This window comes from Hypanus sabinus, chromosome 10 (assembly GCF_030144855.1).
Source record: "Hypanus sabinus isolate sHypSab1 chromosome 10, sHypSab1.hap1, whole genome shotgun sequence".
Lineage (NCBI taxonomy): Eukaryota > Metazoa > Chordata > Chondrichthyes > Myliobatiformes > Dasyatidae > Hypanus > Hypanus sabinus.
Window position 1 is genome coordinate 119331929 of NC_082715.1, and position 12890 is coordinate 119344818.

Below are 12890 nucleotides of genomic sequence, written 5' to 3' on the forward strand. Positions count from 1 at the left end.
CTGGAGGATCTCAGTAGGCCAGGCAGCATCTATGGAAAAAAGTCCAATCAACGGTTGGGCCAAAATCCTTCAGCAGGACTGGAGAAAAAAAGCCTGAGTAGATTTGAATGGTGGGGGGGGGGGGGGGTGGAGGAGAGAGAGAGAAAACGCCAGGCGATAGGTGAAACTTGGTGGGGGAGCAATGAAGTAAAGAGCTGAGAAGTTGATTGGTGGAAGAGACAGAAGGCCGCGGAAGAAAGAAAAAAGTGGGTGGGGGGAGAGGAGCACCAGAGGGAAGGAATGGGGAATGGGCAGGCAAGAAGATGAGGTGAGAGAGGGAAAAGGGGATGGGAAATGGTGAAGAGGGGTGTCAAAACCAGAAGTTTGAGAATTCTATGTTCATTTCATCAGGTTGGAGGCTACCTAAACGGAATATAAGGTGTTATTCTTTCAACCCAAGTGTGGCCTTATCACAACAGTGGAGGAGGCCAAAGATGATCATACCAGAATGGGAATGGTAAGTGGAATTAAAATGGGTGGCCACTAGGAGGTTCTGCTTGTTCTGGCAGATGGAGCGTAAATGCTCTGTGAAGCGGTCTCCCAATCTGCATCTGGTCTCACCGATATACAAGAGGCCATGGCGGGAGCACCGAACACAGTAGATGACCCCAATAGGCTCACAGGTGAAGTGTCACCTCACCTGGAAGGACAGTTTGGGGCCCTGAATGGTAGTGAGGGTGGAGGTGTAGGGTTAAGTGTAGCACTTGTTCCGCTTGCAAGGACAAATGCCATGAGATAGATCAGTGGGGAGGGACGAATGGACAAGGGAGTCTCGTAGGGAGTGATCTCTGTGGAAAGCAGAAATTGGGGGGTGGGTGGGGGGGGGGAGGGAAAGATGTGTTTGGTGGTGGGATCCAGCTGGAGGTGGCAGAAGTTTCAGAGAATTATGTGCTGGAGCAGAGGCTGGTGGGGTGGTAGGTGAGGTCAAGTGGAACCTTATCCCTGGTAGCATGGCGGGAGGATGTGGTAAGAGCAGACGTACGTGAAATGAAAGAGATGCAGTTGAGGGAGGCGTTGATGGTGGAGGAAGGGAAGCCCCTTTATTCTAAAAAGAATGACATCTCCTTTTAGAGTCCCTGTGTGATGGAACGTGGCATCAAAAGATTAATTTGTATAACATTTACAGGAAGCATTTGTTTGCCAGAGCAAACTTAGTATGTTCTGGGTTCAAGAATCAGAAACTGTGCAGCACACTCGGGATGGCAGAAACTGTCCGATACAGCTGCAGATTTGTTTAGACTAAAAATATCAACGTTGCAGTTGAGAAAAAGGAATCTGGAGAATACTGAACAGTCTGTGCCTTTTATATTTCAACCCAAGTATAAATCTGAGCCATACACCATAAATGCTTTAGCACAAGATGTTCATGCCTAGAGGTTTTGAATGACTAGCAAATGTTGAGGGAAAAGAAAAGAACAGGGTGTAACTTCTTTATTATTGATTTCTGTAATTGCTTATTTTTATAAACTAAATATTCTTCTTGAAAGCTTGTTATTTCCTTCATGAAGCCTTCATTTGACCATTGGCCCTTGATAGGACAGCATAAACACCTTATTTTTCTTTTATCATATTTCTGTTATGGCACTAAACTGCAGTCATTTTCCTTTGTATCCTCCCTAGAAATATTAACTATTTCATTACAGATTTAGCCTCAAAAGGCAATTACAACTACTTACAGCAATACTAAGTGAAATATTACTTCTTAACATTTCCCTATTAGCAATATATTCCATAATATCACTTAAAATATACACCCAAAGGAAGATAGACACTTTTGACTTCTCTGAGATAGACAACTAAAGAGGGGAAATGGAACCAGCAAAATTTGTGAGTTGGTGGTACCTTGGTCAAACCATTGGCCCACAATGCCTGTGCCTAACATGATGCCAATATAAAACAATTCCATCTCTGCCTGCACATGGTCTATATCTCACCATCTCCTATGTACCTGTCTCAATGCCCCTGAAACATTGCCATATTATTTGCTTCAACCACTCCCCCTGAAAACTTGCTTCATAAATCTCCCGTCCCTCTTAAACCTATGCTCTCTGGTCTTTGATATTTGTGGAAAATATCTACCCTACTTAGGACTCTCACAATTTTACACACTTCTCTCAGGTCTCCACTTCAGTCTCCGATGCTCCAGAGAAAGTATGTCCACCTTTCCTGACAGCTGATATTGTTTAATATAGGCATCATCTTGATGAACATCTGCATTCTCCCCAGAAACTGTAAAGTCAAAATCAAAGCTAAAGTAGCATTTATGCTTTAAGTGTATGCACAAATGCAATGAAAAACGTATTTGCAGCAGCATCACAGGAACATGGCATCACATAGGCAACATTCATAAGAAAAACATAAATTAAATATATATCATGCACAATTTTTACAGAAAAGGACAAATTTTTAAAAACCACAAAGACTGCTTTAGTGCAATAGGTTCAAAGTGGCTATAGTATTGCTAAACTGTAGTGACTAGGGTTGTGCTGGTAGGTTCAAGACTGATGGTTAGAAAGAAGTCACTGTTCTTAAACTGGAGGTGTAAGACTTCAGGTTTCTGTGATCCTCCACATCTTTTCTGTCATGCAGTGGCCAGACCTGTACAAAATACTCCAAATGTAGTCTAACCAAATACAAAATTTTTGTACCTTACTTTTTTTCTCTTATTACTTGAAATTTTGTCTACATTATAATGTAGACCAAGCTCACAAATCTTCAACAAAGCTGTCTCAGAAGCATTTTTCATTCAGTACCATAGAATGGTTACAGCACGGAAGGAGGTCATTCAGTTCATTAGTTGATTGAGAAAACCAACAAATCCCACAAAAGGTAGCCTTTGAGTTTCTGCTTCTCACCATCCTAGCTGTCAGCATCTTCACCAATCTACCTCAATTTGACTCCCTTTTTTTTATGTCTGCCTTCATTTATCATCCAACTATTTCTTCTCACCCATCTCCAACTCTTCCCTCCTCCACTTGGCACAAGTCATCATTCACCCCTCTTCAATCTAATAATGACCCTGGTTTCTGTCTCACCCCTCCATTCTGCTGCAGGGTTTTGATGCAAAACATCAACATTCGCTTTCCTGTCACAGATGTTTCTCAACCAGCTGAGCTCCTGCAGCAGACTGCTTATTGCTTCAGATCCCAACATCTGCAGTCTCTTGTGCCTCCAGTCCCCTTTCTGTGCCCTTTTTCCGAATCTCTGCTAATTCTTTCCTTTTAGTTACTTATCCATTCAGAGTATTACAACTGATTCTGTCTTCATATCTATTCCTGATCCTACCCATACAAACTGTCAATTTATTTTTATTTACATCAGTGTGTTTTCTCTTGCCAGTCGGCTTCATCCCCAGTCAGTGATCTGTCTGCCAGTGGACAATGTTTCTTCATCTAATCTGTCTATACTCTTCACAGTTTTAAATAGCAAACACGAGGAAATCTGCAGATGCTGGAAATTCAAGCAACACACAAAAAATGCTGCTGGAACACAGCAGACCAGGCAGCAACCATAGGGAGAAGCACTGTCGACGTTTCGGGCCGAGACCCTTCGTCAGGACTAACTAAAAAGAAAGATAGTAAGAGGTAACTTTTTCCTCTTACTATCTTTCTATCAGTTAGCCCTGACGAAGGGTCTCGGCCCAAAACATCAACTGTACTTTTTTCTATAGATGTTGCCTGGCCTGCATTTTGTATGTGATGTTTGGTATTCTGGAATCTTCAGATTTTCTCTTGTTTGTGATTGAACCTCTGGTTCTTCTAGTTTATCCACACAACTAGTCACTGACCCTGAAATTATTTTAGTAAGTTTCTTCTGTGAATTTCTATAGTCTGTATATCTTCTGATCTATAATCCCTACTTTTAAGTAATAATCAGTAATATCTACTGTTATGTATGCATGGTACAAGAACTACAACTGAGTAGTATTATTAAATGTTTTTACTGAGTTTTGTTAGTACCAGTATATGTTGGACAATTTACAGCGTGGGAGCTAAGAATTGGGCCCCTGAGATGAAAAATATGCACACTTGAAAGCCTGCACTGAAAGGGAGTGCCTTCTGCACACAGCAGGCCCAATCGACTTACCCTATGATTGAACGAAACGTTCACCTATTAATAAGCAGTTGATTGACTGTTGTATAGTTTGAACCCCATTGATTTTCCAGTCATAAATCGACCATTTTCCTTTGATTCTTACCATGGATTAACCAGATCAAGTTTTCTATTCTCCTTAAGATTTAAATGTTTTTACCCACCATTATGAAATATGTCAAACATCTTCCTAAAATCGATGCAGATTATAACAAACATTAGCCTCCATTGTTGTATCTTCAAGAACACTATATCCTCTTGCTCCTTTTATATCAGAAAAAGTCTTTGAATTTTATGCCCTCTCTGGGGTTTCATACTTTTCCTTTTAAATTCACTCCTACACTTTTAATACACTTTTTAGGATTTCTGCAATATTAAACTCTAGCATACAGTGTATCTTCTCTGTTTTGCCTTGTCCTGATTTGTATCTTATCTTCTAGATTTGACAAAACCACCTTTTGCTTTATTTCTCGGAACATAGTTCCCCTGAATCCCTTTCTTAAATTACTCTTAGACTGATTCACCTCATGAAACTATTTAACTACTTCTACTAAGAAACTTAGCTGTCTATTAAAATTAGCCTTATCACAGTTTAGATTCTATACCCCAATTTTGCGGCTGCAAGGTCCTGCAATTCCTCTTTATCTTACATTTTTTTACATTTATTTAACATATTACCTTATCCCACAGAAGAGGGCTTTTCAGTCTATTGAATCCATGTTGGGCTTTCAGAACACTCCCATCAGTCCTATTCCCCCAGGTAGTCCCTTTCAATGTATTCTCTATCATATGCTTATCACTTACTGATTGCCACTGGTGTTTAGGGCAGCAATGAAGGTCCTCCATCTCTGGTGGTTTTCAGGGCTTCCTTCATATGTCAGTACCCTCCTCTTGGTGTTCATGACTGTCAGTCATGCAAGTCCTGGATGGAGACTCAGAAATACCATTGCACTCAGATGTAGGATGATTCTTCATTGCTGTTTCTGTGACAACTTTGTTTCACCCGTTAGGGTTTTTAGCCCTGAGCTGAATCCCCGAACCTGGAGGACTGATGGGCCACTATTAGCCTGGCCTCTACCCTTTGACCTGTTTGGCATACGTGACCTGACCAAGAGCCAAAGCATAAAGCCCTGACTCCAGTCAATATACTCTCTGGGCCATTGAGGCACGCAAGCCTCCGAGCCATAACAAGGTTGTGGTCCTCTTAGAGGTACACGCTCATCAACTTCTCTCTTAATCTTCCACCATCCACCCATACTAGAGACAAATGAAAAGAGAAACACAGATGTAGGATATCCTAAACAAAATCTGCAGGAAAATCTTAGTAAGTCAGGGGACATCCGTAGAAAGAGAACCGTTAATATTTCAGATTTGAGATCTTCCATCAGAATTGAGAATGAAAAGAAAAACAGGTTAGTTGTGGTGGCCAAGAGGTGGGGGAAGGTGATAGGTGGAACAGAAAGGTAACTTCTCTGATACAGGAAAATAATATGGCCAAAAAGAGGTAGTTGTTATCTGGGCACGACTGTATAATCAAGGTGACTGGGACATGACATTACCAGGGTAATCTACAGAGGCCAATTAACTAACCAACCATGCCTTTAGGATACGAGAGAAAACCAAAACATCCAGAGGAAATCCACACGGTCACAGCGAAAACAAGCACACTTCACGCAGACAGCACCAAGATCCAGGATCAAACCTAGAGCTGTCAGGTGGCAGCACTATCTGCTATATCACTGTGTTCAGTATCCACTAAGTTGATGAGTATCTCCCTGTAAATGCATCTCCCAAAATGAATTACATCAGTCTTCTCTAGATTGAATCCCATTTGACATTTTTCTGCCTAATTTACCTGACCACCATTATTTTTCTGCAGTATCAATCTTGGCCCTCGATTGCCAAGCAAAGTGTCCTTTTCCACATTATCCTAAATTTAGCTCAGATACAACATTAGCACAAACGTTATCATACTGATACTACTTCCAGTTTTCTAGTTTGATTCCCCTAAGCTGTCTGGAGCCTCATCTCATCTTGTTGGGCTTCATCAGGTTCACACCCAATGGTCTGTTTGCATTTTAGTTCAACTGACATAGCCTCATTTGATCATCTTTTACACATATCATCGCTTTTCACCATCTCAATTGTTCCTTTAATCAACATTACCAACCACTCCTCCCACTCCTTCTCTTAATCTCTCTATCTCATCTGAGAACTTGTAAAAGCATTAAACTGCCATTCCTATCCATATTTAAGCCATGAATCAATAATATTTATAATTCATACTGAAACATGACAATCTGCACTTTTATCTCCTCTACCTAACTCATTTCAATCCTTATATTTAGATATATATCATTAAGCATAACTAAACTTAGTCTATTTCTCAACTATTATTTATTCTGCCTTTGAAACCCCTTCCTAATCTTTGCCTTCCATTTCCAACCCTATTTGTCTTCCTTCCAAATCTAGAAGCAGTAAAACCTCCACAAAAAGGTATTGGCTCTGAACATGCTGAGATACGATACTTTTGGGACTGCACAAGATTCACCATCTTCAGATCCAGTACCACTGTCCCAAGAATCCAAAATTCTTTCCTTGGCACCATGTCTCCAGCCATACACTCATCTGCACAACCCTGCTATTTCTATGCTCCATAATATTTTTGACTTTAACTGATTTTTCCATTTCTGGGCACCTTCTGAATCTCTCCCCACTGAATTTCATTTCTAATTTATCTAGAAAACAAGTCTGTGCAGCCTGGAAAAAGACAGGAGACAGAATTTGATGGTAAATGCAGTAAAAGACAATAGAAACAAGTTATTCTGATAGACTTCAGCTTACAGTATTACTCCTCCCATATATAACTACTTAATATTCTTTCTAGTCACTGTTGGATTAAAAATTAATTTCCTTTCAAATAAATATTTGCTGTGTTAGGCAGCAGACTGTTTATGAGTCAGCAGATTGCATATTTTTCAGCTGATTCATAAACTGCTGCCTTATGATTTTGTAAATCTTATAGAGGCTCAATAGACAATAGACAATAGGTGCAGAAGTAGACTATTCGGCCCCTCAAGCCTGCACCGCTATTTTGAGATCATGGCTGATCATCTACTATCAATACCCGGTTCCTGCCTTGTCCCCATATCCCTTAATTCCCCTATCCATAAGGTACCTATCTATCTCCTTGAAAGCATCCAGAGAATTGGCCTCCACTGCCTTCAGAGGCAGTACATTCCAGACCCCCACAACTCTCTGGGAGAAGAAGTTTTTCCTTAACTCTGTCCTAAATGACCTACCCCTTATTCTCAAACCATGCCTCTGATACTGGACTCTCCCAGCATCTGGAACATATTTCCTGCCTCTATCTTGTCCAATCCCTTAATAATCTTCTATGTTGCAATCAGATGCCCTCTCAATCTCCTTAATTCCAGCGTGTACAAGCCCAGTCTCTCTAACCTCTCTGCGTAAGACAGTCCGGACATCCCAGGAATTAACCTCGTGAATCTACGCTGCACTTCCTCTACAGCCAGGATGTCCTTCCTTAACCCTGGAGACCAAAACTGTACACAATACTCAAAGTGTGGTCTCACCAGGGCTCTGTACAAATGCACGAGGATTTCCTTGGTCTTGTACTCAATTCCCTTTGTAATAAAGGCCAACATTCCATTAGCCTTCTTCACTGCCTGCTGCACTTGCTCATTCACCTTCAGTGACTGATGAACAAGGACTCCTAGATCTCTTTGTATTTCTCCCTTACCTAACTTTACACCGTTCAGATAATAATCTGCCTCCCTGTTCTTACTCTCAAAGTGGATAACCCCACACTTATTCACATTAAGCATCATCTGCCAAGTATCTGCCCACTCACCCAGCCTATCCAAGTCACTCTGAATTCTCCTAACATCCTCATCACATGTCACACTGCCACCCAGCTTAGTATCATCAGCAAATTTGCTGATGTTATTCTCAATGCCTTCATCTAATTCGTTGACATAAATCATAAACAGCTGTGGTCCCAATACCGAGCCCTGTGGCACCCCACTAGTCACCACCTGCCATTCTGAGAAACACCCATTCACCGATACCCTTTGCTTTCTATCTGCCAACCAGTTTTCTATCCATGTCAATGTCTTTCCCCCAATGCCATGAGCTTTGATTTTACCCACCAATCTTCTATGTGGGACCTTATCAAATGCCTTCTGAAAATTGAGGTACACTACATCCACTGGATCTCCCTTGTCTAACTTCCTGGTTACATCCTCGAAAAACTCCGATAGATTAGTCAAGCATGATTTACCCTTGGTAAATCCATGCTGGCTCAGCCCAATCTTATCACTGCTATCTAGATATGCCACTGTTTCATCTTCAATAATGGACTCTAGCATCTTCCCCATCACCGATGTCAGGCTGACAGGTCGACAGTTCTCTGTTTTCTCCCTCCCTCCTTTCTTAAAAAGTGGGATATCATTAGCCATTCTCCAATCCTCAGGAACTGATCCTGAATCTAAGGAACATTGGAAAATCGTTACCAATGCATCCACAATTTCCAGGGCCACCTCCTTTAGTACCCTAGGATGCAGACCATCTGGACCTGGGGATTTGTCAGCCTTCAGTCCCATCAGTCTACTCATCACCGTTTCCTTCCTAACGTCAATCTGTTTCATTTCCTCTGTTGCCCTATGTCCTTGGCCCATCCATACATCTGAGAGATTGCTTGTGTCTTCCTTGGTGAAGACAGATCTAAAGTACTTATTAAATTCTTCTGCCATCTCTCTGTTTCCCATAACAATTTCACTCAATTCATTCTTCAAGGGCCCAACATTGTTCTTACCTATCTTCTTTCTCTTCACATACCTAAAAAAGCTTTTGCTATCCTTCTTTATATTCCTGGCTAGCTTGCTTTTGTACCTCATTTTTTCTCCCCGTATTGCCTTTTTAGTTAAGTTCTGTTGTTCCTTAAAAATTTCCCAATCATCTGTCCTCCCACTCACCTTGAGAGACACATAGCTCATGAGAGACACAGGTAAGGTGGATGGTCAGAGTATTTTGCCCCAGGTAGGGGAGTCTAAAACTAGATGGCAAATGTTAAAGAAGAAATGGGAAAGATTTGAAGGGCACTTGAGGAGCATCTTTTTCACAAAGGGGGTGTTGGTTATATGGAATGATACCACAGGGAACAGTAAAGTGAGTACAATTACATTGTATAGAAGACTTCTGGATAGGTACATGGATTGCAAAGGTTTGGGGGGAAATGGGCCAAATGCAAACAAACAGTACTAGCTCAGGAAGGCACCCTGTCAGCATAGATGAGTTGGGTCAAAGGGCTTACTGCATCCTGCATAAATCTATGACTCTCTTCCTCCTGACTTTCACTTTAATGGATCTGAAGAGGTAGAGATGAAGAAAATGTTTGCACTAAGTGTGTACAAAGCTGCAATTATGAAAGGGATAGCAATTAATATATTCAAGAGCGATGGAATCACAATTTATTTCGACCAAGAGTGGTTGAAATAGATAACAGTGAAAAAACAAGCACTTAATACTTGGGTAGTGTGATATGAATGGATAATAGAAGGAAGCTAGTGTAGAGCATAAACAAAAGATTCAAGAATACCAAACAGCTTGTTTGTTTGTTGTACGAGGTTATAATTGGAATAGCCCATTTTAATAGCGCTTTGTAATGGCTGAGTTAATTCACATTCTTAAACTCCAGCAGACATTGCTGCAAAAGTATTGTTACTGAGTCTACTGAATTTTGATCCAACTGCAGGATTAATAATATAATTCAAAACTTATCAAACAGACCCAGTCTCTGGTTCATGTCCTGATGTAGGGAAACAAGGTATTGCAAGGACACTAAGAATTGGATGGACCTCTAACTTAACTTCAACCATAGCCTTTGGTAGCTCTCCTCCCAGTAACCATGAGCTTGTTCTGGGGATTCCTGAGAATTGATGGAAAGCCCATGGCATGAGAAACATAGAAAACCTAAAGTAAGTGTCATTTTGCTAGATGGTGCAGGAGCAGGGCTACATGTAAATGCAAAGATCCTTCCTAAACACAGTATAATGGCATTTATTAGATATACTCAATCTTTCCTTTATTTGCACTTTTTTCATTTCCTTTCTTGAAATGACTCCAAACTTGCACAGATAATTTGAGCTTCAATAAAGCAGCTTTGTCAGATAATGTAAACGCTGCTTTGGTAAGGGACTTTATTCAACCTATTTTTTCACCTCATCAAAGATTTCCTTAAACTCATTTTCACTCTTCACCAATTTTCCAAAAGAAAAATTGAACAAAATTGTTAGTTGCTAAGACATTGTGAGTGGCTAAACCAGCAGGTTTTCCATACTTACAGGTTTGAGAAATTATACTCAAAATCACCAATATTTACTTACTAATTTCATACATAAATATATTTAATTGTAGGCAAAAATATCAGCTGGTACAGTAATTCAGTTTTGTAACTGGCTGACTTTCTTCAGAAAAAAATAAATTAATCAATTAAGATTTGATAATAGTCAACAATTGTTGGATTATTTGACTTAAAAACAGTCTTTGAACATGCATTCTAGATCATACTACTCTGATCCACAGTATTGTTCATTGAGCAAACTGAATTTCACACCATTGAAAAATTAAGTTTCAACTTAAGAATTAGGAGAATAGTAATCAATGCCACTTTCCAAGCCCGCTATTCTTAGTAATAGCGTTAGTTAGGGTTAGTTAGCAATCTTGTTGTGCGAGGCCCCTTGGGTAACAGTGACCATAATATGGTGGAATTCTTCATTAAGATGGAGAGTGACATTGTCAATTCAGAAACAAAGGTTCTGAACTTAAAGAAGGGTAACTTTGAAGGTATGAGACGTGAATTAGCTAAGATAGACTGGCAAATGATACTTAAAGGGTTGACGGTGGATATACAATGGCAAGCATTTAAAGAACGCATGGATGAACTACAACAATTGTTCATCCCAGTTTGGCAAAAGAATAAACCAGGGAAGGTAGTGCACCCGTGGCTGACAAGGGAAATTAGGAATAGTATCAAGTCCAAAGAAGAAACAGATAAATTAGCAAAAAAAAGCAGCACACCTGAGGACTAGGAGAAATTCAGAGACCAGCAGAGGAGAACAAAGGGCTTAATTAGGAAAGGGAAAAAAGATTTTGAGAGAAAGATGGCAGGGAACATAAAAACTGACTGTAAAAGCTTTTATAGATACGTGAAAAGAAAAAGATTGGTCAAGACAAATGTAGATCCTTTACAGTCAGAAACAGGTGAATTGATCATAGGGAACAAAGACATGGCAGACCAATTGAATAACTACTTTGGTTCTGTCGTCATTAAGGAGGACATAAATAATCTTCCGGAAATAGTAAGAGACTGAGGGTCTAGTGAGATGGAGGAACTGAGGGAAATACATGCTAGTAGGGAAGTGGTGTTAGGTAAATTGAAGGGATTAAAGGCAGATAAATCCCCAGGGCCAGATGGTCTGCATCCCAGAGTGCTTACGGAAGTAGCCCAAGAAATAGTGGATGCATTAGTGATAATTTTTCAAAACTCCTTAGATTCTGGATTAGTTCCTGAGGATTGGAGGGTGGTTAATGTAACCCCACTTTTTAAAAAAGGAGGGAGAGAGAAACCGGGGAATTATAGACCAGTTAGTCTTACATCGGTGGTGGGGAAAATGCTAGAGTCCATTATCAAAGATGTGATAACAGCACATTTGGAAAGAGGTGAAATCATCGGACAAAGTCAGCATGGATTTGTGAAAGGAAAGTCATGTCTGACGAATCTTATAGAATTTTTAAGATGTAACTAGTAGAGTGGATAGGGGAGAGCCAGTGGATGTAGTATATTTAGATTTTCAAAAGGCTTTTAACAAGGTCCCACACAGGAGATTAGTGTGCAAACTTAAAGCACACAGTATTGGGGGTATGGTATTGATGTGGATAGAGAATTGGTTGGCAGACAGGAAGCAAAGAGTGGGAGTAAACGGGACCTTTTCGAATGGCAGGCAGTGACTAATGGGGTACTGCAAGGCTCAGTGCTAGGACCCCAGTTGTTTACAATATATATTAATGATTTAGATGAGGGAATTAAATGCAGCATCTCCACGTTTGCAGATGACATGAAGCTGGGCGGCGGTGTTAGCTGTGAGGAGGATGCTAAGAGGATGCAGGGTGACTTGGATAGGTTAGGTGAGTGGGCAAATTCATGGCAGATGCAACTTACTGTGGATAAATGTGAGGTTATCCACTTTGGTTGCAAGAACAGGAAAACAGCTTATTATCTGAATGGTGGCCGATTAGGAAAAGGGGAGGTACAACGAGACCTGGGTGTCATTGTACACCAGTCATTGAAGGTGGGCATGCAGGTACAGCAGGCGGTGAAAAAGGCAAATGGTATGTTGGCATTCATAGCAAAAGGATCTGAGTACCGGAGCAGGGAGGTTCTACTGCAGTTGTACAAGGCCTTGGTGAGACCGCACCTAGAATATTGTGTGCAGTTTTGGTCCCCTAATCTGAGGAAAGACATTCTTACCATAGAGGGAGTACAAAGAAGGTTCACCAGATTGATTCCTGGGATGGCAGGACTTTCATATGAAGAAAGACTGGATCGACTAGGCTTATACTCACTGGAATTTAGAAGATTGAGGGGGGATCTTATTGAAACATATAAAATTCTAAAAGGATTGGACAGGCTAGACGCAGGAAGATTGTTTCCGATGTTGGGGAAGTCCAGAACGAGG

General features: G+C 40.7%; 1 protein-coding gene across 3 annotated transcripts in view; it reads right to left on the reverse strand.

Annotated features, from left to right (window-relative positions):
• Positions 1 to 12890, reverse strand: part of kif6 (kinesin family member 6) — a 553299-nt gene that overhangs the window by 342779 nt on the left and 197630 nt on the right. The gene's annotated exons all lie outside the window — the stretch shown is intronic.